The sequence below is a fragment of the Rattus rattus genome, chromosome 10 (assembly GCF_011064425.1).
Source record: "Rattus rattus isolate New Zealand chromosome 10, Rrattus_CSIRO_v1, whole genome shotgun sequence".
NCBI classification, from domain to species: Eukaryota; Metazoa; Chordata; class Mammalia; order Rodentia; family Muridae; genus Rattus; species Rattus rattus.
In genome coordinates this window covers 77,844,799-77,871,955 of record NC_046163.1, presented here as the reverse complement: position 1 = coordinate 77,871,955, position 27,157 = coordinate 77,844,799, and the positions used below count along the sequence as shown (strand labels likewise).

The 27,157-nt window shown below is 37.9% G+C and overlaps 1 protein-coding gene across 1 annotated transcript in view; it reads left to right on the top strand.

The window, feature by feature from the left end:
* The window catches only part of LOC116911635 (contactin-associated protein like 5-1), a 910,869-nt gene that overhangs the window by 374,479 nt on the left and 509,233 nt on the right, over positions 1-27,157 (top strand). The window lies entirely within an intron of this gene.

Below are 27,157 nucleotides of genomic sequence, written 5' to 3'. Positions count from 1 at the left end.
TGATAATAAATCCATAAGCAGCTGAAACTAGTACAGTCTGAACAAAGTTTGCTCTCATCTTCCCTTGTGGCCTTACATTTTTATCTTATATTCAATCATGTGGCATAAAACATTTCCTTGAAAGAAAAAGATCATAATCAATCTTCTGATACCCAGGTTAGTTTTTCATTCCCAAAGTCAAAATTACTGTCTTACTGTTTCAAATCTATATTTAAGGGGCTCCAGGGACAAAGTTGAATTGTTGCTAGGAACAACAGCTCCTACACACATCTCCACTCCTATATCACTCACCATACCTTTATACTTAATTTTGCATAAGAATAACTGCTTTCCATCAGTTTCTAAATTGGTCCTTAGAGCACAGAGTATAGCTCTGCTAGAAGAATGCCTACTGAGCATCCACAAAACCAAGATTCAGTGAAGCTACCACATAAAATTGACTTAGTGTGCCTGCCCGTAATCCTAGCATTTACTCAGGAGGTGTCAGCAGAATCATCACATGTTCAAGCCAACTTCAACTACATAGCCAATTACAAGCCAGAATGGGCCAAAGCATCTATCTCAAAAAGAAATCAACAAGGGTTGGGGATTTAGCTCAGCGGTGGGCACACCTATGGCGCAAGGCCCTGGGTTCGGTCCCCAGCTCGAAAAAAAAAAAAAAAAAAAAAAAAAAAAATCAACATAAAAATATCTACTCTAGCACAAGTGAGTAACCCTAACCATAACCCCAATCCTAACTATTAATATTTGGGATAAAGTTCTAGACTTAAACCCATTGTCCCAAATTCCATTTCTTATGTAACTATTATTATTTTTTAGTCCTTTTTTTCTTAATTTGCACTGTCTTTTTTTTTTTTTTTTTTTCAAGTAACTGTGATCTTTAGGATCTTTAGAATCTTTAAGAAGGGCCAGTAAGATGATGGAGTTGATGAAAACTCCTGCCATTTAAGCCTGAAAACCAGTGTTGGATGGATCCCATGGACCCAGAAAGCAGAAGGCGAGATCCAATTCCCAATGGTGTCCCCTGGTACACATGCACTCTCCCACATAGTAATGTTGGGGAATTAGGCACAACCTGCAAATTCTAAGATGTATGTCCATGAATTCCCAGAAATGCCCCTGCCTCTGTCTCCTCTGCATTAGGATTAGAGGAATATACCACTATACTTGTCATTTTAAAGAATATTTTAGAATTGAATTTAGGTCCACACACTTGTGTAGCAAAAATTTTACCAATTGAACTAGATTAGGGAATCTTCACAGTCTCCGTAAAAGCTTTCTAAAGTCATGTATGGCCAAATGCAACACGTCGACTGCCGACTGGGCTTAACACACCAAGGATAGCAATCTGCCTTTACGAATAACTCCTCCAATAACCTTGGGTAATCTTAAATTCTCTATAAAAATGGAAATAATAATTGTGCTTGCTTTAAGACTATAATTCCTTGAGGTTGTGTGTGTCATGTGATTTTCCCTCAAATAATCTCCGTTCCTCGTTCCTCTGATGTTTAGGTCACATGTCCCCCATTCTTTTTTCCTTTTTATTCAGGTTCACATCTTGTTGGTACTTTAGAGAAATATGATTGGGTTTTTACACTCCCAGTCCTAAAGTATTTTGTTTCCTTTCTTCAAGCCATCTGGAGACTTTAATCTACATTAAATTTTCTCTGGGGCTTCTATTTGAATTTCTTTATGTATGGGAAGCTAATTAATTTTAAAAGCATTATAAATTTTGATAATGCATAATGATCTGCCAGGCTTCCCAGACTCATTAAGAATTATAACCCTCTTTTTATACCCCAGGTTCTTCCTTCTACACAAGACCCAACTCCTATTTGGGTAATTACTGCCAAGTGCTATCATCCAAAATTCATCACCTTCTGAGCCAAAGTCATGTCCTCTTTCCCCAAACAAATCCTTTATCTTCATCTCTGCTTTCTTTGCTATTGTTCTTACCATCCAGAGTCATTAGTCACAGCAGCAGTAGTCACAAAGCTTTAAATTTCATCTTTGGGTTGCTAATATCAGTATGGTCTTATCATGGGAATAATAGGCGGCCTTGTGCACAGTCAAGTGAGCCTTGGAGTTGGGGAGGACAGAATGACAATGTCAGATCTCAGACTTGGAGCTCTAGATTTCACCTTGTAAATCTGTCACTTAGTAGCCAGAGATGAACATTCTTACCAGACCATTGTGATTGTTTCACTCAGGTGATGAGAGGTGTCTTAATATTAGACCAAATTAGGGGCTTAACTCTAAGACATGACTAAAATAACTGAGGAGATAAATGTGCATATCTACAGGTACCAGAAGTATAATAAACAGAAATGCTATGTACTTTTGTCTTAACTCTTGACCTCTTTATGATGTTTCTAATTGATTGAGAATCTGAATTCTTCTCAACCATGGATACATGTTAGCCCATTGTTTTTGCTGCTGTCAACCCTAGCCCTATAGAAATACAGAATGTCAGAAGCTGCAGGAAGCTGTCAAAGCAATGTCCATGACTAGGGAAAAAGCACAATCAGTAAGAATTAACTTGAAAACAAGAGAGTCTGTGTTTCATCCCCAGGCCCCATGAGCATGTTTGTCCATACATGTAATACCATGGATGAGGAAGCAGAGTCAGGAAGACCCCGGGTGACTACTAGTAAGCCTATCTACTCACCGTCCTTTTGATTTAGTGAGATTACTTTGTTTCCAAATCCCAAGGTAGATAGAACTTGAGGAACAATATCCAAGGATATATCCTCTACCCTCATACACTACATACTCTACATACACTGTGCACACATGTGCCTTTTCATGCACCAAAATATACAGAGACACACTAACAAATATACACATACGCAAGCATACATACATTCACACACACACACACACACACACACACACGTATCTAAAAAAGAAAGAAAGAAAGAAAGAAAAAAGAAAGGAAGGAAGAAAGAAAGAAAGAAGGAAAGAAAGACAAATACTGTCTGTAACTGTGAAGTCTGAAGGAATTAAGACCATGTAGGTAAAACACACAGGAAGGGGAGGATTATCTATGGTAGCCAGTCTGTTCTGATGAATTAGTGCCTCGTGGATAGGCTACTCGCATGGCTCTGAAGCTCTTCTTGCTTTATGCTAATCATGGGATTTAAAGTGGAATCTGTCCTCATAGCTGGACTAGGTTCTCTTCAGCTGGTTTCTAAACAGAGACCAGAACCTTGACTGAAAGCTTGTTTTACCTTCAGTACTTGTGAACGTAGTCAGTTTGATGATTTACGTATTCACCCTCTGGCTATACCACCAAGCAGCCAGGAAGAGTCATGGAGAAGACAAAAGGATGTAACCAAATCAAATCATGGAAATGGTTTTGTGTGTGTGTGTGTGTGATATATATATATATATGTGTGTGTGTATATGTGTGTGTGTGTGTATGTGTGTGTGTGTGTGTGTGTGTGTGTGTGTGTGAGTGTGTGTGTGTGTGTGAGAGTGTGTGTGTTTATATATATGTGTGTGTGTTATATACATACATATATATACATATATATTTGTGTGTGTGTTTATGAGTATATGTAGGTATGCATGTAGAGCCCAGAGTTAGACATTTTAATTTTATTTCTTTCTTTTAAAGATGTATTTATTTCTTTCTTCATTTATTTATTTATTATAAATACACTGTAGCTATCTTCAGACACACCAGAAGAGGGCATTGGATCCCTTTTACAGATGGTGGTGGGCCACCATGTCGTTGCTGGGAATTGAACTCAGGATATCTGGAAGAGCAGTCCATGCTCTTAACTACTGAGTCATCTTTCTAGCCCCACTTTATTGACATAGGTCTCTTGCTGAATCTGACATCCACTGAATTCACTCGGTATCTAGACAACAAGTACTCAGATACTGGATACTTCTTCCTTCACATCTACAGCTATAAGAATAAGAGCTACACAGTCTTCGCCTAGCTTTTCATTTGTGTGGCTCTGTGTGTGTGTGTGTGTGTGTGTGTGTGTGTGTGTGTGTGTGTGTGTGTGTGTTATAGTATTACATAGTATATCTATGTGGTAGATGTGTGTGGGAGTACATGTTCGTTTATGAGTATGGAAGACAGAGAAAAACATCAAGCATCTTGTTCCATCACTGTCTTGTTCTCCTGAGAAAAGGTCTTTTTCTGAGCATGGCAATAGGCTAGATTCCAATAATCCTTCATGATCCTCCTACCTCTCACCTGCACAGCACTGTAATAGCAGACATGCAGATGACTACCCTCCCTCATTATTTTTTAATGTAGTTTCTGGAGACTTAGAACATTTTGCTTGTGAAGCAAATTCTCTTATTCATTGAGTTATCTCTAGCACTGAACTTGGGTTTTAAGTGGGAATGGGAGAGTTGAACTCAGGTCCCCAGACTTTTGGAGCAAGGACTGTACTGAGACCACCATCTCCTCAGGACCATGGCAAATGCTTCTATAGATAGCCGTACCTACTGTCACAAAAGGGAAAACTAGCAGTTTCCTGCTCCAACCTTCAGACTCCTGTTTAAATGTCAAGTTAGGTCCCTTTCTGGAGCATCTGCATATTCCATCTGAGAAGACCACCGAGAATGGAGTAAACCAGAAACACAGCTAAAAACTATATGATGCTGTTTCACAATGGATGCTTTCCTACTGTCACCCTTGGCTACAAATACCCCTTTTCTTCTGGTGACTTATGAAAAATACTTTTGAAATGTTGCTCTCTTAATGCAACCTTTATCCATGCCTAATGTTCTGACTACCTTTCATGATTAGCCATATTGTTCTTTTCATCTGAAGTCAACAAGATACCATCTATTTTTCTAGTTATTTATATCTTATTGTTTTACTCCCACCAGACCCCTTTGGAATAATGAATTGTAGGAAGCATATCAACACTGCTCATTATCACATGCCTTTTAATCATGGTAATTCGTTTATATCCACAATGTTGTGTATGATCCCCAAGATAGCTTGATCTATAATCTTTGTTTTATTACATGAGAGTTAAAAGACCAAAATGAGTTCAGAATATTTCCAACATAGAACTGAGAAGATAGTTTAACTGATAATGAGCTTGCAATGCAAGAGCAAGGAACCATGTTGTGTACCTAGAACCTAGGTGAGATTAAAAACTGAACTAAGATAAGTTGGGTGTGATGACACAGTGTATGGGGGACAGAGACAAGAAGGTACCTAAGGCATGCCAGCCTATTTGATAGAGTAGATAGATGGTTTTGGCAAAACAACATTTCAGGTTGTCCCTTGTCATCCAAATATTCTTATATATACACTCATGACCATACACATCACATATCACACACACACACACACACACACACACACACACACACACACACACACACACACACACACACGAGAGAGAGAGAGAGAGAGAGAGAGAAGGAGAGAGAACAATACTTATGTGAATACTTATGTGAAGTGTATTCCCAGATGTATGAATAAAATCATGCAGAAAACACTCATAAAAGAAACTATCTTGTCCTTCCTAACAAGGTGAGTCCCAGTGTTCAGCCCCCAGATGTTCTAAGCCAGGCTTGCTGATACACATCTGGAATACCTGTACTCAAGAGCTAGAAATAATAGTATCAGAAGTTCAAAAGATAACTTCTTTACACAGCAAGTATGAGGTCAACCTGGTCCACTGGAGACTTTGTTTCTGAAAAGGAACAAAATGAAAAGAAAAGAAAAAAGAAAGGAAGAAATAAGAAAGGGATGAAAACCAAAGGGGAGAGGGAGCAAAGTAGGTAGAGAGGGAAGATGAAAGGAAAGATAGATAGATAAGTTAATGTATGAATGGGTAGACAGATGAATATCTGGCAATTAGAGCCTTAAAGCACATGTAGATTGAAATTCAAAGTTTTGTCTTTTCTTTCTTTTAACTTTTCCTTTTAAGTTGTCTTGAACTTTTACCATTTCTTTTACCTGTTCAACAAAGAAATCCCTGAAATTTCGGTAAGAGAACTATCCTTAACCTTTGACAGTTTACTTAGGAAACTTTCTTTGTACTGAGGGTTCATTTGACGTAATCAGAGCTGCTGACAAAGTCTGGAAAAGTCACATGACTGGTGGGAGATTGGTGAATAGTCAAGGTTATTGTGGAAACTTTTGTGTTTTATGGATTACAAGCCAATCCCCTCGGGTCTCCAGTGCAAGAACATGATCTGAATGTATTTATTTTCATGTAATGTATCTTGAGAAAAGCTTCAAAATGTATTTGAATTGAAAATTTCTTTGACTCTGAGTAGCTAAAAAGTTCAAGTAGGACTGATTTTCTCAGGGTGGTTGAGTAGTTTTTTCTGTCAGCATTGACGTTCAGTTTTCTGATTCTGAGACACAAATTCCTCCTAGATCTTGTGCTTCAGCCCACCTGGGAATTCAAGTTTAGACCATTTTAGAAAGAAAATCTGTTTCTTAGCTGATTTGTTGACAGGTTTCCACAACCCATCAAACATGCCAGAACTTGCCACAAAATCTCTCTCTTCTTTAGAAAGTAAGTTTGACAGCTAGGTCTCCAATTATGGAGCCAGTAGGAACTCAGGCCTCATTGCCATTCTGGAGCTGTTCAGAGAAGTAAGATGGCTAGGCAGGATTCGATTTCACCTGGACGGTCAGCCTGGGGAGATATACTACTAACCCTTGCTGTGGGATTCTCAGGACATTGATTAGCCTATCCACCACTGTCTGGAAAAAAAATCTGCCAATGTGTCATTACTGAAACCAAGCCGAAAGATTGCATTGAATAGAGTTTGCAATAATAACATACTAAAAAAACATTATTCACTATAGTATGTACCTAATAGCTGTTTTTCAGGTCACTGGAATTGTGGATATAGTAATGAACTCTCCAGAGTATGCACATAACAGAAAAAGAGAAAAGGAACTCAAATGGTCCTCGGAATTCAACAAACATCAAAGTCTCCTAGAGGATTTCTTAACATATCATGTCTTTAACATATCAGCTGCTGGTTCATTCTATGAGAAATGTTGACCCTCTCTTCATAAAAGCACTGGGGACTCAGTGTAGAGAAAGCAGAACCATTTATCTTATTATTTTGCAAAACTGATTGTCAACTCAAAATGACAGGAACACTGAGAACAGAGAGTACTTATTTGAAACAGGACACAAGACCTTCTCTTTCTTCCTTCCTCCCCTCTCTTTCTATTGGCTAAGGAATTAGCAATCTTACACATTATCTAGGTCTTCTTTCCCCTTTTCATTTATGGTCATTTTTTCACAACAATACTGCTCATCTTGATGTTTTACAATGTAGTTTTTTTATAGATTGTCAGGGTGTAGACTGCTAGACAACCTTGGCTGTTAGTAACTTTCTACTTTAAGCTTCCAATTTGGATAGCCAATGTCATTGTCAAGTTAACAGAATGTAGGTAGGGTTTGCTAGTTTAGGGGCTCTCATTGTTTTCTGTCCATCTGCATCTAGACTTAAAGTGACTCAAAGTATTTTTATTTTGAAAATGAGCCAACAGATTTTTTTTCTTATATATGCCCAGGTTTTCTGCAATGAGGTCTTAGATCCTGTATTTCTGACCTGCATCACTGCCATAGAATACTGCAGTTAGTTGTGGATGAGGCTAGACCTAACTGATCTTCACAGTTCCAAGATCTGACCCTGTGTATTCTTTCTTAATGGAATCTCTCTACTGAAAATACCCTTGGCCTTCATAAATATTTCTCCTGGTGTGATATACTTCTGACATTGAATCTCACTTTGGAAAGAATGGGGAACCACTCTTGTGATCTGTCCAGCACAAAGAGCTAATCTGCTTCTGTTGGGTGCAGAATCATGGCTACACTCTCCACCATAGAGTTTAGAACCAGAAAGTTTATCAAAGGTGTCACTATCCATCCATGCTGAACATCTTGGATGTAGACACATATGCTGAAAGGGACTAATAGAAGCAAGCCATAGAGATGGAAAGATTTCTCTGTGGATAAAACACTTGTTATACTGATGCAAGCACTTTATTTCAGGTCACAGGCACCCATATAAATCCCACACAGATAAAGAATCCCATTTCTAATCCTAGCACAAAGGAAGTAGAAGAAAAATCCCTGAAATGAGATGATAAACTAGATAAGCTATCAGTGAAATTTGGGTTCAAGTGAGAGAGTCTGCCCCAATAATTAAGATGGGAGCATGAGGGAAAGTGCTCAACATCAACTTTGGGTCCTCATCTGCATTTATTTCCACATAAATAGGTTACCTCCACTTCTGTAAAATGCAATAAAACATGCAGCACACACACACACACACACACACACACACACAGACACACACACACGTTGGGAGCGATGTCCTTGAAACCCTCCATTATTGATGTTAATATTATGGTTAGAGTTAAGTATGACTGGGTTCATAGAAAATCCCCAGCCGGCTGCAGAAGACTAATACAAATCTAGTGGTAAGAATGAATAATGATATGATAAAGCTATGACCTTGCTGAGAAATATATCGGATGTTACGAAGCCCAATGTGATGACCTGTAACCTTTCTGAAAAACCAACATCCTGCTGACTAATAGATATGACAAACCTGTGACCTTTTTATACATTCTGTTGACATCAGCTGACCACACAAATACTATGCCCTTGGCCTGAGTAAATGTTTCACACTTCCCCCCTCCCTCTGTTACCCCTGTTATTGTATAAATTCAGCCTTGGGAAAAAATAAAATTATCGCCTTGATCAGACTCTTGTCTTGGCATCCTTCTTCATGTCTCTTGTCCCCCATTCTATTCCAGGCACCCTCAGCACCCTCGTACACACACACACACACACACACACACACACACACACACACACACACACACCACATGCACATCCAAAAACTAAGCAAAAAGAAAAAGAATACATGTAAACATGTAAAAACAAAGACTATCTGAGAGCAATGAGATCATGCAAATCAGCTAGAAGAAAAGAGAGCTAGTAGTAACCTAGCAAGCATCAATAGAATAGAACTGAGAGAAAATGTCAAGATTCACATATGGATGACTAGAACAGGACCATATCTCCACAAGCAAATCTTCTAGCAGATCATGCGGAGTTTATTGGACTTTGTGTACAGGAAGAAATACAAGAAGACTAGGAGTCAGGGAAGTCCATATTAACTTGTAAAGAAAAGAAACCTATGCCTCTATATTATAATTATGAAATTGTGTGTGTGTGTGTGTGTGTGTGTGTGTGTGTTGTTCAGTCTGTCTTTTTTTACTTTTCTGTGAGGTTCAGAAATTAAACTCCACTGTTAGGCATGCATAGCAAGCATTTTCCTTGCTGGACCATCTTACCTACTTTCCTCTTTGATTTGGCATTCTTTCTCCTCGTCTCTCTCTCTCTCTCCTCTCCTCTCCTCTCCTCTCCTCTCTCTCCTCTCCTCTCTCCTCTCCTCTCCTCTCCTTCTCTTTTTCTCATCTTTTCTTTCTTCTCTTTTCTTACATATTTAAAATAGATTCTTGCAAGCCTATTGCTGTTAGGCAGGAGTAGGTGGGTGGGTGGAGAAGCATACTTGTAGAAGCAAGGGGGGGGTTAGTTTATGTAGGGGAAACCAGGAAGGGGAATAACATTTGAGATGTAAATAAATAAAATAAGCAATATAAAAACACAGAAAATAGATTCTTTTTAAATACAATACAAGCAGACCATAGGTTCCCCACCCTCCACTCTTCTCACCAGTCCTCACCTCCTCTCTACCCTGGATATACTCCCCCTCTGTCTCCATTCAGAAAAGAGTAGTTTTCCAAGAAACAACAACTAAACATGACAAAACAAAATACAATAAGACAAAGCCAAAAGCCTCAAAATAAGACTGGAAGAAGCAACCAAACAGGAGGGGAAAAGTTCCAAGAGCTGGTAAATAAGTCAAACACACAATAGTTCCCACTGTTTCAGGTTACACAAATCCACTAAGCTCATTGCCACAACATATATGCAGAGGAATATGTTCAGACAACACAAACTTTGTTGCAGCTCATATTAGCTATACTTGGTTGACTCAGTGGACCACCTTATCCTGGTATCCTCCATCTTCTCTGACTTTCACAATCTTTCTCCACCCTCTTATATGGGATTTACCCAAGCTTGAAAGGAAGGACCTGATGGGTCCTCCAATTTATTTAAATTCTTTCTGCACTGTGCCTGAATAAAGGTATCTGCATCTACTTCCAGAGGAAGCCTCTGCAATGATGACTAAGGAAAATGAATCTATGAGTATAGCAGAATATCATTAGGAATCATTTCATTCATGTTGGTATTACCCTAGGTCTCTGGGCTACATAGTCCATAGTATATGGCTCTCCAAGCAGTGCAGAACATAGACTTCCATTCATTGAGTGAACCTCAATTTAAATCAGATATTTTTTGGCTACTCCCACAAGTTCTACTCCATGATTGCCTCAGCATATCTTGCAAGCAGGACAGATTGTAGGTCAAAAGTTTTGTGACTGGGTTGGTGTTGATGTTTTTTTGCTTTTGTTTTTTATCCTTCAGAGTACCTTTCTACATAAAAGTGATTAGAATATAAGGGTGAAGGCCTCCTATAGGCACCAGTTTACATATTCAGTGAGCTTTGCAAATATATTCCTCACAAATGAGGCCCTACTGTGAGTTCCAAAATAATAACTCTCTGTCCTCTCATCAAACTTATTTGCTTTGAGATCTCCACAGGACCCTCTTGAACAACAGCTCAACCAAATACAGCCCAGTCCTGCCATTGGGAACCTTGCCTGGCTACAAGAGATAGCCTCATCAGATTCTGTATCTGTCATTACTAGAAGTCCTCACTAGGATCTCCCTCACAGATTCCAAGAAGTTCCAACTGCACTAAGTTTCCACATATCTCTCCATATGTTTCCTAGTTCTGGGTGTTTCTCCTGGCATGCTCTCCCTCCATCTTTCTCAACCCGATCCTTACTGTTCACGTTCCCAAATTTCAGTAGTCCATGTGAACTTACTTAATAGCAAATGCCTACATTATTTTTTTTCATTATTTGACTTTTATAGTATATGCTTTCTTCAAACTGCACAAAGATCTTTAAAATTCACAAAATCCTTGAAGAACCCCATTATTTAATGAGGCAAAACTTGTCTTCAATGTCAAACAACTCATTATCTTGTGTATACCTTTGAACAGGTGCATGGTCTTCTGTGTCTTGATTTTCTCATTTTTTTTCCAAAGGAAGAAAAATCTAGATAATGCATATCTATCAAGCCCATTAAATAAAGCATAAGTATCTTAGCAATTACCCAAAAATAGTTTGTTTATCCACGACACAAACAACATCTCGGTTAACCATGGAAAATTGTGAGAGAATATAAAAGTTATATTTTGTTGCTGGTTACTTTGGTGTTTATAATAAGCAGTAATAATGGCAGTAATGAGATAGTTCAGTGGGTTAAGATGTTTGGCAAGTAACCAAGATGACTTTAGTTTGAATCCATGTAAAAGCCAAAGGTGGGGACATACTTCTGTAATACCAGCAAGCCTACAGAAAAGTTGGAAACAGGGAGAATATTTAATTGCAAGCTCATGAGTTAGATTAGTTGTAGTTTACATCTTGGAAATAGAAACAATAAAATTAAAAATAAATTTAAAAGAGAAGCCTGAATAAAAGAAAAGATTTCCAGGAATGAACTGAATCCTGAAAGTTGTTTTCTGTTCTCCTGCATACACATGCATACCTGTAATTACCACAAACACACACACACACACACACACACACACACACACACACACACAGAGAGAGAGAGAGAGAGAGAGAGAGAGAGAGAGAGAGAGAGAGAGAGAGAAGAGAGAGAGAGAATTTATAAACCATACAATACAATAACAACTGTGAAAAATAAGAGCTCGTACCTAGCCTAGATGCATCTTATGGTATGGCATATATTTTATTTCATTTTCTAATAGTTTAAAATAGAATCTAGCAAGATATTTATGTAATCAGTAAAGGTTTTAATGTATACTACTGGAATCTGTCTGCAAATTAAATTCCAAATAAGGCAATCATTATAGGGGCATAACAAAGTCCAATGACGAAAACCTAAAGTATGTTGTGTTTCACTTTATAATGACAGCAGTAAAAATTATGAATCATTATTTCCATTTTAAATCTGCTTCTATAATTCATGTTGGCAATGTTAAGCATCACTCTGGTGTCTAGGGAAAGGGTTAAATATATAGTTATTACATTTAATCCTTCTTCAAAACTTCTCCTGAGTTTCTGCTTCTCCATCTGTGAAATGGTTGTGAGCATTTATGTGCTACTTAGTTAATATTGCAAATGTCTAGGGCATTTCACTGAGTTTTGTTGATAAATGTTAGTGTTGTTTGGAGAAAAGCTTGCATCATCATACCAGGTTGGGCCTGTGCTCATTAAAGGACACCTCATCGCTGTGAGAGTCAGCAAGTGTAAGTGATACCGAACCTCTACAGGTCAAGGGAAAATATGGAAAACATGAGCAGTGGTTCTTAACCTTCCTAATATTGCGACCCTTTAATGTGGATTCTCATGTTCTGGTGACAACCATAAAATTATTTCCTTTGTTGTTACTTCATAATTATAATTTAATTGCTGTTATGAATCATAATATATGTATCATCTAGAATGCCTGATAGAAGGCCATAACATGAAAGGGTCATTCAAAACCCAAAGTGGTCAAAAACCACACCAGGTGGAAAACCACTGCTCTAGAGGGAAGTAACCATTTCAGTGTGAATAGGCAGCTAGCACCTGAAGTTGGGGCAGTTACTGTAAAAATTCATCAAATAATCATATCACTATGATCCAGTCATTACTATAGATCAATACATGTATGAATTTTCCTAGCGAGATACAAATATATATTCACCCCAGTAGGGTATTAACAACAGTACAAAAATAGGTATACTTAAGCCCAGTTTGAAAAACCCATAAGTTTATTGAGATGACTTGTGAACCAACACTGAGGAATTAATTGCAGGAACAAAGATAACTTATAACCATTTTACATTTGCATCACCAAAACTCTAGGATATGTGACAAATCACCAAAGGTATTTGCCTGGAGCTCAATGCACATCTTGTAGGCATCTGGATAGACCAGAAAATCATCTCTCCCTAGCAGTCACTATTGCTTATGTAAGCTTGGAGAAGGGCTTTAAGAATGTTATAAGTTTTAGAAACTCCCTGATACTTATGAGTTGTTTACTTCTTCAGTCTTAGTATAATTTTTCCAGATGAAGAATAGTAGTATTTCATGTTTTATTTGTTCAAGAAAATATAATCTTCTGAGTCCAGTTCATAAATTCTTCAGCTCTTTCTTTGCACTCCTTTCAATGCATGTTACCTGAGCCATGGAGGTTGGGAAGCAGGTTAATAGAGATGTTCCACATACAGCTGAACACTCAAATGAAGTCTCTTTGAAAAAGTCATCAAAACTTCTCCATGTCAAACTCCCTCATAACATATTCACACCAATCTTGATACTGTCTTCATCTGTCACTCACAATCTTTTGCACTGGAAAGCTCCTCTGCATTAATAATGAGCAGACATGATACTGAATGTGGATTCACATGTATGTGCCTATAATTCTGTAATTCTCATTGTGACTTTGTAGGCCAAGCTTTTATAGGCATCATCAAATGGTCAATATAAATATTTCTTGTGAAGTTCAGAATTCTGACTCCATTCACATCTAACAAGCTGCAGAACAAGAAGGAAACATTTATAGATGTTTCTTCTTTACCTAAAGCTCAGATTCTTCAGCATACAGACCTGTTTCCTTGGATTACATGCATATATTTGACATTTCATCTATTCATTAAGGCCCTTAGACTATTCAGAAACTTCAAGAAATTGAATGTAGGTCATCACATCTATGATAATAATTGAGAGGAGGCCATGAAATTACTGGAGAAAGAAAAGTTCTACAACATAGAACTTTACAGAGAAATTAGGTCTTCAAAGGTTCTAGTGGCCAACAATACTTCAATGTAAGGTCATGAAAGAAAATAGGAAGTAAAAGGCAATAGCAAAATTTTGTATGTGTTAAACTTTCAGTATTTAAACAAATATATTACTATACATAATTCTGCAAAGAAGCAACACCTATGGTTTCTACATTTGACCTATTTAAGAACTCAAATTTCTTCTAGTATTCTTCTATGGATTCCTAAATACAAAAATCATACTTGTTCATCTCTATTTTCTCATATTAAGCACAGTACATGACCTGACCAATGTCAGACTCTACTAAAATATGTAATGTCCAAATTTCCAATGTAGTATTGTGGTAAGAGAATAGACACTGGAAACAGCAGCATCTATATTAATATATGAACAGAGCCAGTTGGCAGAGGAGGACTGGATTCCTTTTTTGTCACCATACAGATAGAGTATATGTGTAAGAAAACCTCATGTTACACAAATGAGCAAGAGGCAGGTAATGTATAGTTACCCTATAAAGAGGCATATGTCCCCTGGCTCAGAGCTGATGAACAGTTAGTTGCTCTCCCCTATGCTCCTCATGTTTGCCCACTCTCATCCTCAGTAGTCCTTTCTCCTTTTTCAGTAAACTGCTCCTACTTGTAACCATGTGTCCCTGATGCCATCCTTTGTCCTGGGACATAGAAGCTTGGAGTCAGGTGTCCTCAAAATCAGATCTGCACTGTTAACAGTGTGGTGTGGGAGAAGTTTAGCAGAGTGTTGGGCAGTGGCACTGTAATGGAGTGATGTTCTCCATTCTGTGGAAATCTAGAGGTTAAACAATGAATTTTCCCATGGAGGTGGGATCTATAGTCCTGTAATAAGTGTAGATTTCTAGGTACTGCTTAGGTATAATCTCTTGTACCTTGTTTCCCCGTCTATGCTGGAAAGCAGAAATCTTGCTATCTATCACCAGATCTGATCACTGAGTCTCCTGTGTTTTTTTGTCTTTCATCCCCTACCCTAACCTGTGATAGTAGGTCCATCTCTTCCCAAGTGATTCATTCAGTATCAGCATACTGATGATCTCTTTGTGTATCTGGGCCCTCCTTTTCTTTTTGGACTATACACTCTCCCTATGTATATATTCACCTTGCATTCCCTTTCTAAGCACTGATGGTTGCTATGTGTTATTTCATGGTACATCGCTGTGGCAGTGACAGTAATCAGAAAAGAGCAGGGATCCACTATACATAGCTTCACAGATGGACCATTTCCACAACCCCAGTGTAAGCTGATGGAAACAAGACAATGTAGGAAACTGGGCTCACACTGGCACACATTGGGCAGGAAACCAGTCGCCAGAATAAAACAGCACCATTTGGGTGAAAGTTTAGGAATATCCAATAGTGCATCACTGCATGATCTGGTAAATTGGCATATATTGCATTGTTTATAAAATGACTTGTGTTAGCATGATTAATTTTTAGATTATCAATTTCTTTCTTTGTTTATTCATTCTCTGATGATTTTATACACACACACATATGTATATATACATTTACATATATATACATATATATATGTATATATATGTATATATATATACATACAATATAATATGCTCAAAACTGCCTTCCCCCATATCTTCTCACCCATTATGTCTGGCCTCTTTCACCATTTTACTCATACTTCAGTGTGTGTGTGCGTGTGTGTGTGTGTGTGTGTAGGGCCAAAAGAGTGTGCATATATATTGAGGCGGAAATGAGATGTATTTCTCAGTTTCTGACAATTTTATTTAATGTTTGTTTTATTTTTCGTTTTAATTATATGCACATGTGACTGCAAGTTTCTGTAGAGTCCAGTAGGCATTGAGTGTCCAGAATCAGGAGTTATACTCTGCAGAGAACCACCCATGTAAGTTCAGGGAATAGAAAGAGTACTCCTTACTGTTATCCACAAGGACTTCTCTCCAGCTAAATAAAGAACTCATTTTTGAGAATAGGTCTCTAATATAATCTGGACCTTATCTTTTCATCTAGAGGTGCTAGCTAGTGGGCACCCAATACCTTCCTGGCTTTGTCTCTATAGTTTCAGGATTTTAGGTACTTCTGGTTGTTTTTAAGGAATGTTGGAGTCTGAGCTCAGCCAGTCCTCATTGATGCACAGCAAACACTACTGAGTTACATTCCCAGCATTGAAGTTTTTTTTCTTCCTAAAGAATATGTATTATGTGTTTCTGAAGTATGTATCTTGTGTATGATTTTAAGACTTAGAGAGATAAAGTTGCAAAGATGATACAGATGGCAAGCTACAGCTCTGATGTTCTCTCAACCCATGGCACTCATTACCCTTGACAGTACTACAGGGCCAAGAGCTCCATAAGTTCATCTTGAAGTTCAGTGAGTACAATACACATAAATGTGTTTATAATATTGAATGGTAAGGTTTTGTAAAACACAAGAGATTGTAAAAACCTCCTTGCATCTGGCCAGTTACTTTTTACAATCCAGAGTCTTCGAGGACTTTGTTGCTAACTGTTTTATGTAAAAAATAAATTATAGAATTTTACTTTTAAGGTAATTACAGAAAATGATGAGTTTTTCTTCCTTTAAAAAATTGTTTAAGGATAATTATATATCCTTGAATAGGAAAAATAAGTTGTCATTATGAACAATCACTCTAAGAATATTATAATTGCTAGTAAATTCAGAAAAATTGTGTTTTTGTGGATTCTGGATTTCAAACAAGAAAAATTGTATCCTGTCCACATAGCCTTTCACCTCTCTTTCACCCTGCTAAGATGCTAGATAATGAATCCCTTCCTAGTTGTAATTTAGCAGTCTTATTTCTTTTATATTATAAAAGTAATAACATTTTACAGTACCATTTTTTGTAATAAAAATAGAGAAAGAATAAGCAAGTAACTTATAATAATTTTCCAAGGAGGTTGGCAGATTGATTAGTGGTAAAGAGCTTGCTGGACAAGCATGGAAACCTTAATCAGCACACATTTAAAAAGCTTGGTTCAGTGACACGCTTCTCTGATCTCAGCCTTGGTGTAGAATGGGATCCCTGGAGCTCGCTGGCCATTCAGTCTGCTTAATTGTTGAGAACTATGTTCACTGAAAAATGAGAGCTGAGGAGACAGGGGTGGTTGGTAGAAAGAATATGTTCCATGCACAAGAACTTGAATTCTCCTCATCACTTCATAAAATCAGGCACATGAAGCACTCTTGTAATTATTGCACATAAACAATAGAGACAGGGTGATGAAAAGCTCAATGATATCCTTAGTAATATTGTCAATTCAGGAACAATCTGGGCTGTATGAGTCTAAAATATGAGAAAGGGTGCCCTGATCTGAATTGAACCAATCTCACAGCTCCCTGCACTCAAATCCCCTGGGTAGAGAGCTGAACACTCAGAAGTGTGGATAATTCTGAGATCTAAGGACAGACAACCACTTCTGTCCACCTCTGCCCACATCTGTGGTCCAAGAGGAAACTGCAAAGTACCTCTGTATACAGGAATATAGGAGCAGTCAGCTGCAGGAACCTACTGGTTCTGGCAGGTACCTGAAACTGAAGTAAAACAGTCACATAGTTCCCTGAACCCAGTTTCCATGGGGGAGAGAACTGGAAGCTCAGAAGATCGGACACTCCTGAGAAATCAGGGGAGATGACTCTCTGCCCACATTTCCCGACTCAAGAGGAAATCTGCTAGTGCCCTCTGTCCCCACTGGGCACAGGAACATAGGAGAAGTCAGGCGCAGGACAATTCACATTTCTGCCTGGGCCTAGAGCTGAAAGACAGTCACCAGGATCACCTACACACTTGAAAGTAGAGCTCTCTGTTCTTAGATCTGGCTGAAAGAAAAACATTCTACAGTAGTGCTGACACACAGGCCTTCAGGAGGATCAAGCCACTGTCAGAGACAGTGAGACAAGCTAATACCAGAGACAACCTAATGGTGAGAGGCAAGCCCAGGAACCTAAGCAACAGAAACCAAGTCTATTTGACATCATCAGAGCCCAGTTCTTCCTCCAAAGCAAATACTGGATATTTAACCACATCAGAAAAGCAAGATGTAGATTTAAAATCACATTTTACATTGAAGAAGGAAGATTTTAAGAAGGACATAAATAACTCCCTTAAAGAAATACAGGACAACACAAGTAAAGAAGTAGAACCTTTAAAGTGGAAACACAAAAATCCCTTAAAGAATTATAGGAAAACACAAACAATAAGTTGAGAAATTGAACAAAACCATACAGGATTTAAAAGTGGAAATAAAAACAATAAAGTAAGCACAAAGAGAGACAACCTTGGAGATACAAAACCTAGGGAAGAGATCAGGAGTCTTAGATCCATAGCATCACTAGCAGAATACTAGAGATAGAAGAGACAATTTCAGGGGCTGGAAATACCATAGAAAACAACAAAACAGCCATCAAATATAATGTAAAACAAAAAAGCTCCTAGCCCAAAACATTCAGGAAATCCAGGACATAATGAAAAATCAAACCTAAGGATAATAGGAAGAGAAGAAAGTGAAGATGCCCAACTTAAAGGGCCAGTAAATATCTTCAACAAAATTATAGAAGAAAACTTCCCTAACTTAAAAAAAAAAGATGCCCATAAACATACAAGAAGCATACAGAACTCCAATAGATTGGACCATAAAAGAATTCCTCCTGTAAAATAATAGTCAAAGGACCAAATGCACAAAACAAGGAAAGAATTTTAAAAGCAGTAAGGGGAAAAGGTCAAGTAACATATAAAAGCAGACCTATCCGATTTACACCAGACATCCCACCAGAGACTATAAAAAGCCAGAAGTTCTTGGGCAGGTGCTATACAGACCTTAAGAGAACACAAATGTCAGCCCAGACTACTATATCTAGCAAAACTCTCAATTACCATTGATGGAAAAAACAAGATATTTCATGACAAAACCAAATTTACACAATATCTTTCTACAAATCCAGCCCTACAGAGGACAATAGATGGAAAACTCCAACACAAGGAGGGAAACTACACACTAGCAAAAGCAAGAAATTAATTCCTTTGCAACAAAATCATTAGAAGAGAGACACAGAAATAGAATTTCACCTCTAACAATAAAAATAACAGGAAGCAACAATTCCCAAATAAAAAGACATAGACTAACAGACTGAATAGGGAAAGAGGACCCAGCATTTTGCTGTATACAGGAAACATGACTCAGAACAAAGACAGACACTACCTGAGAGTAAAAGGCTGGAAAACAACTTTCAAAGCAAATGGTCTGAAGAAACAAGCTAGAGCAGCCATTCTAATGTCAAATAAAATTGGTGTTCAAGCAAAGTTATGAAAAAAGATGAGGAATGACACTTCATATTCATCAAAGGAAAAATCTACCAAGATGAACTATCAATTCTACATATCTGTGCTTTAAATACAAGGGCACCTATATTCATTAAAGAAACCTTACTAATACTCAAATCACAAATTGCACTTCATACAATAATAGTAGGAGTTTTCAACACCCCACTGGCATCAATGGACAGATCATGGAAACAGAAATTAAACAGTGACATAGAGAAACTAACAGAAGTTATGAACCAAACGGATTTAATAGATACTTATAGAACATTTCATGCTAAAGCAAAAGGATATACCTTCTTCTCACCACCTCATGGTACCTTCTCCAAAATTGACCATATAATAGGTCAGAAAACAGTCTTCAACAAATACAGGAAGATAGAAATAATCTCATGCAGCCTATCAGATCATCACAGACTAAGGCTTGTCATCAATAACGACAATAATAATAACAATGCGTACAGAAATAAAAGAGATTAATAAAAGTCTCCCAACCGAAAAGAGCCTAGGACCAGATATGTTTAGTGCAGAATTCTAATAGACCTTCATAACAGACCTCAGACCAATACTGTCCAAATTATTCCACAAAATACAAACAGACAGAGCACTACACAATTCCTTCTTGAAGCCACAAATATGCTATACCTAATCTACACAAAGGCCAACAAAGAAATAGAACTTCAGACCAATTTCCCTTATGAATATTGATGGAAAAATACTCAATAAAATTCTTGCAAACTGAATCCAAGAACACATTAAAACGATCATCCATCATGACCAAGTAGGCTTCATTCCAGGGATACAGGGATGGTTCTATATACAGAAATCCATAAATGTAATATACCATATGAAAAAACTCAAAAAAAACCCACATTATTGTTTTATTACATTCTGAGAAACCATTTGACAAGATTCAGCACCCCATCATGATAAAAGATTTGGAAAGATCAGTAATTCAAGGCCCATATCTAAACATAAAGCAATATACAGCAAATGTACAACAGTAGCTAATATTAAACTAAATGGAGAGAAACTTGAAGCAATCCAACTAAAATCAAGGACTAGACAAGGCTGCCCACTCTCTCCCTACTTTTCAATATAATACTTGAAGTCCTAGCCAGAGCAATCAGACAATGAAAGGAGGTCAAATGGATACAAATTAGAATGGATGAAATCAAAATATCACTGTATGTAGATGATATGATAGTATACTTCAGTGACCACAAAAGATCCACCAGACAACTACTAAGCCTGATAAACAACTTCATCAAAATGACTGGGTATAAAATTAACTCAAACAAATCAGGAGCCTTCCTCTACTCCAATAATAAATAGGCTGAGAAAGAAATTAAGGAACTGTTACCCTTCATGATAGTCCCAAATAATATAAAATATCTTGGTGTGATTTTAAGCAAGCAAGTGAAAGATCTGTATGACAAGAACTTCAAATCTCTGAAGAAAGAAACTGAAGATCTCAGAAGATGGAAAGACCTCCCATCTTCATGAATCGGCAAGAATTATATAGTAAAAATGGCCACTTATCCAAAGCTATTTACAGATTTAATGGAATCCATATCAAAATTTCAACTCAATTCCTCATGGAGTTAGAAAGAGCAATTTGCAAATTTATTTGAAATAACAACAACCAAGGATAGTGAAATCTATACTCTACAACAAAAGAACTTCTGGGTGAAGCACCATCCCTCACCTCAAACAGTATTACTGAGCAATAGTGATAAAAAAAACCAAAAAACAAAAAACAAAAAACAAAAAAAAACTGTATGGTATTGGTACAGAGACAGGTAAGTAGATCTGTGGAATAGAATTGAAGAACCAGAAATGAACCCATACATCTATGATCACTTGATTTTTGACAAAGGAGCTAAAACTATCCAATGGAAAAAAGATAGCATTTTCAACAAATGGTGCCGGTACACCTTTAGGTCAGCATGTAGACAAATGCACATCAACTTATTCTTATTGCCCTGCACAAAGCTTAAGTCCAAGTGGATCAAGGACCTGCACATAAAATTAGATACACTCAAATTAATTGAATAAAAACTGTGTAAGAGTCTTGATCACATGAGCACTGGGGAAAATGTCCTGACCAAAACACCAATCAATAGCTTATGCTTTCAGATCAAGAATCGACAAATGGGACCTCACAAAACTGCAAAGCTTCTGCAAGGCAAAGGACAATGTCATCATGAAAAATTGGCAACCAATAGATTGGGAAAAGATCTTTACCAATCCTATATCTGATAGAAGGTGAATATCTAAATTATAAAAGGAGCCCATGAAGGTAGACTACATAGAGCCAAAAACCCTATTACAAATGGGGTACAGAGCTAAACAAAGAATTCTCAGCTGAGGAATATTGAATGGCAGAGAAATACCTAAAGAAATTCAGATCATCCTTAGTCATTAGGAATATGCAAATCAAAACAACCCTGAGATTTCACCTCGCACCAGTCAGAATGGCTAAGTTCAAAACTCAGGTGATAACAGATGCTGTCGAGGATGTTGAGAAAGAGGAACACTCCTCCATTTTTGGTGGGATTGCAAACTTGGACAACCACTCTGGAAATCATTCTGGATGTTCCTCTGGACATTGCACTACCTTAGGACCCAGCTATATGTCTCCTGGGAATACAATCCAAAAGATGCTCCAACATATAAGAAGGACACATGCTCCTCTATGTTTATATCAGCCTTAGCAATCAAAAACAATGACTTCACGAAATTCATAGACATGGATTGCACTAGAAAGTATCATCCTGAGCGAGGTAACCCAATCACAGAAAAACACAGGTGGTATGCTCTCACTAATAAGTGGATATTACCCAAAAATACAATATACAATCCAGAGACCACCTGAAGCTCAAGATGAAGGAAGACTTAAGTGTGGATGCTTCACTCCTTCTTAAAAGGGGGAAAAAATCTTCATAGGAGGGGAAATAGAGGCAAAGTTTGGAGCATTAAGTAAAGGTATGGCCTTTCAGAGCCTGTCCCACATGTGGCCCATATATATATATACAGTCACCAAAACTAGATAAGACTGATGAAGCTAAAAAGTGCATGCTGACAGAAAACTGATATAGATGTCTTTTGAGAGACACAGCCAGAGAATGTCAAATACAGAGTTGAATGTTAGCATCAAACTACTGAACTGAAAATGGGGACCCTGTCGAAGGAACTAGAGAATGGATTGAAAGAGTTGAAGAGGCTTGCAACCCTATAAGAACAACCAACCAGAGATCCCAGTGACAAAATCACTACCCAACGTCTATACATGGACTGACCCATAGCTCTAACTGCATATGTTAGAAGAGAATGGACTTGTTGGGCACCAATGGGGAGGGTAAGCCCTTGGTCATGCCTATGTTGAACCCTCAGTGTAAGGAAATGTTGGGGGGAGGTGGGAAGGGAGAGTGGATGGGGAGGGAAACAACCTTATAAAGAATGGGAAGGGGATTGGGGGCTTATGTCTGGGTAACCAGGAATGGGAATAACATTTGTTTTGTATATAAAAAAATCGAATAAAGAAAAAAACTTTTTAAAAATGGAATTCATCATGCCTTTACTAAAATCTACTTTTAATAAAGGAAGCAAGGCAGTAAGATCCAGTAAAATGTACCCATGAAAATTGTCATTTCTTTGTAAAGGTGTTATATTGCTGTAATTAAAATCACATGTTTTCAAAGATAAAAAAAAAAAAAAACTGCATCCAGAAAAAAAATCCAAAATATACAAAGAACTCAAGAAGTTAGACTGCAGGGAGACAAGTAACCATATTAAAAAATGGAGTTCAAACTAAACAAAGAATTCACAGCTGAGGAGTGCCGAATGGCTGAGAAACACCTAAAGAAATGTTCAACATCTTTAGTCATAAGGGAAATGCAAATCAAAACAACCCTGAGATTTCATCTCACACCAGTGAGAATGGCTAAGATCAAAAACTCAGGTGACAGCAGATGCTGGCAAGGATGTGGAGAAAGAGGAACACTCCTTCATTGTTGGTGGGATTGCAGACTGGTAAAACCATTCTGGAAATCAGTCTGGAGGTTCCTCAGAAAATTGGACATTGAACTACCTGAGGATCCAGCTATACCTCTCTTGGGCATATACCCACAAGATGCCCCAACATATAAAAAAGACACGTGCTCCACTATGTTCATCGCAGCCTTATTAATAATAGCCAGAAGCTGGAACAGACCCAGATGCCCTTCAACAGAGGAATGGATACAGAAAATGTGGTACATCTACACAATGGAATATTACTCAGCTATCAAAAACAATGACTTTATGAAATTCATAGACAAATGGTTGGAACTGGAAAATATCATCCTGAGTGAGGTAACCCAATCACAGAAAAACACACATGGTATGCACTCATTGATAAGTGGCTATTAGCCCAAATGCTTTAATTACCCTAGATGCCTAGAACAAATGAAACTCAAGACGATGATCAAAATGTGAATGCTTCACTCCTTCTTTAAAAGGGGAACAAGAATACCCTTGGCAGGGAATAGAGAGGCAAAGATTAAAACAGACACAGAAGGAACACCCATTCAGAGCCTGCCCCACATGTGGCCCATACATATCCAGCCACCCAATTAGACAAGATGGATGAAGCAAAGAAGTGCAGACCGACAGGAGCCAGATGTAGATCGCTCCTGAGAGACACAGCCAGAATACAGCAAATACCGAGGCGAATGCCAGCAGCAAACCACTGAACTGAGAATAGGACCCCCGTTGAAGGAATCAGAGAAAGAACTGAAAGAGCTTGAAGGGACTCGAGACCCCTTATGAACAACAATGCCAAGCAACCAGAGCTTCCAGGGACTAAGCCACTACCTAAGGACTATACATGGACTGACCCTGGACTCTGACCTCATAGGCAGCAATGAATATCCTAATAAGATCACCAGTGGAAGGGGAAGCCCTTGGTCCTGCTAAGACTGAACAACCAGTGAATGTGATTGTTGGGGGGAGGGCGGCAATGGGGGAAGGATGGGGAGGGGAACACCAATAAAGAAGGGGAGGGGCAGGGATTAGGGGGATGTTTGCCCAGAAACTGGGAAAGGAATAACATTCGAAATGTAAATAAGAAATACTCAACTTAATTTAAAAAAAAAATGAACACAGAAAAAAAAATACTTGAAGAAAAATCGTGTTTGCATTTAATGTGGACAGACCTTTTGTTTTTTGTCATGATTCTCTTAAAAAAAAAAAGGTGAGAAAGAACCAAGTGTCAATATCTAAAGTTCACATGTAGCATATGTAAACATGAATGTGCATGAATGTCTACATAAACACATACACACAAGCACACACACACACACACACACACACACACACTCACTCACACTCATTACTAAATAATTTACTGGATATTTTGATAGACATTTTTCAGTTCGTCTGTAAGCATATACTTCATAAATTTGTTTATATCAAGACTTCTTGGCTTTCACTATCTGACTTCCTTATTAACAGAATTTGGGATAATATGCCAAACAAAATTCCACTGGCATATATTATCAAGTATGAAGTGATATCATCCAAAGAATTTGGCCAAGCTGTTATCAAGAAAACTAAGGGTAAAGAACTGGTAGGGAGTAAAGAGTGGTAAACAATGAATACACCCAATTTGAAGTTGAAGTAAGTATAGTTCCTGTATCTATCAATGACAATAGTGTGAAGGAAAAAATCAAAATTATAATTTGTAATCATCATTTGAACTTTCCCTGGGAAGAAGTGAATAAATGACTATTCATCCCAGATAGTGAACTGTAGACAGACCAAAGTAAGGACACCACCAAAGTCCAGTTTCACAAACAAAACTTTTATTATTCTTTCAGAGCATTGACATGGTGTTAACTAAAGGGGCATTAGTGGTAATGGTACAACTGCTATACTGCAACCTCCCTCCCTGTTGTGGATTCACATGGAAGCTGTGAATACCTCTAATCTGTAACCTCAAATCCCTACATGCTAGAATATCACAAGATCAATCCCAGCTAGTAAAGGCAGAAAAGAATTGTGATTGACTTCCAGGTGAAGGTCCTTTGAACTTCCCCTCACGTCCTGTTACTAAGCAAGGTTAATAGTGCCATTCACAAATCTAGCCACCTCAATATTGTCAACTCTATAGCTATAAGGCTCAGCTAATATCTTTTCTAACTTCATAATGGGTGAGTAGGTTATGTGCAGGGAAAACAGGTATACTGCTCAACTAAGCAGCATGTGTTTCAGAAATTAGATAAACAGGGTTGCAGTGCCATAGGCACTTGTATCAAGCTTTCAATAAATAACACTTGTTTAGAAATTCTAAGTTTATATTAAACAATGTATGTACATGTTGACAAATTCTATATTATCATATACATTTCTTTAAGTTTTATGTCTCAACTAAAGCACTATCACAGATAAGAACAAATGACAAAACATAGTAATGGTGACTGAATGTTTTACCTAAAACATTAAAACAGTATATTAACAGTCCAAGTAAGGCAATAAAATCATATTACCCCTTTGTGAAATCATCAGTCTCCATACTGTCTAATATTTCCCACCAAACCCCTGAGAATCTTCAGAATTCTTAGGATATGATTCTAGAAAAGAGTGCATTAATCAAGAGTTGCCATAATAAAGGCTATCTCCTTTTCAATCCTAGCCTGGAGCTTAGGATAAAGAGATCAGATGTTCAAAAGTTAGAATCAAATTAGCAAGAAGGGTAAGTCATAAGACGTTATTACACACCAGCACTGGTCCAGAAAAGCCTAATGCAGGTGCATGTGGCATTAATAACCTGTCTCCTTATGCACAGGATGGCAGATAGAACATGGGCTTGGACCTTCATGTTAGATCACATAACTCAATCAGGCCACAGTTCCCTGTAACTCTCACTGAGGCAGATGTTAAGAGACAATTTGTCTGCCACCTCCAAAAGTATTTACAATATAAGGTATTTTATTTGTTCCAAGGATAGAACTAAAATTCCTCAGAGGTATTTCTTTACAGGAGCTGCTCTCTGAGGAGGCTCCTGTTGGTTGTCTCATTATCCCTTACATAGCAGGTATATATTTTTCTCACTTTCCCTACATTTCTCTTTCCTAATGCTATGAAGTTCCTCTCCATTCTTTAAAGTAATCTTATCCTTAATTCTAAGTTCCATTGTTTCTAGATCTCCAGGTACTGCATTGTAAGAATCCAAGAATCACTAAAAGAAGAACCCAGATTTGAATAATATGCAAACACAAAGAGCATTTCTTCTGCAGAAAAAGCCATCATGTGGAGGAGTTTACCTATCTAAGCAAAATGGTGACCACAAGGGGAGGTCACAGGTCACTTTTAAAGACAGTTGGGTTTTTCTAGTTGCAGTTGGGTCACCATTACCAGGATTGGTTAAGCTTTTGCTATGTGGTATCTGTACACTTCTGATTGCTTCCTACCTCAAGGGAGGAAGAGAGAGTTACCTTACCGTAACTTTTTCCATATATGTTGTAAGCCTCTGGCGAGATGTTGGGACAGTTGCTGATTCACTGCCTTTTTGATGTGTGTGTGTGTGTGTGTGTGTGTGTGTGTGTGTGTGTGCGTGTGTGTGTGTGTGTGTTTGTGTTTTCCAAGAAGCCTTGGTTGTCCTTCCAGAAAATTGAAGCTTAAGGCCTAACATGGCTGTCTGTTCTAATATGGAGTGAGTTAGGTTCTCTCACTATTTTCTCTAATGCTCTCCTTCTCACCTGAAGGACCAATCATTGCCTTGAGCCTTTCCTACTTAATATAAATAATTGGAGGGAGTTATGTGACAGCTCCGTTCCTGAACCTGCTACTGTTCTTGTCTTGTTTTGTTCA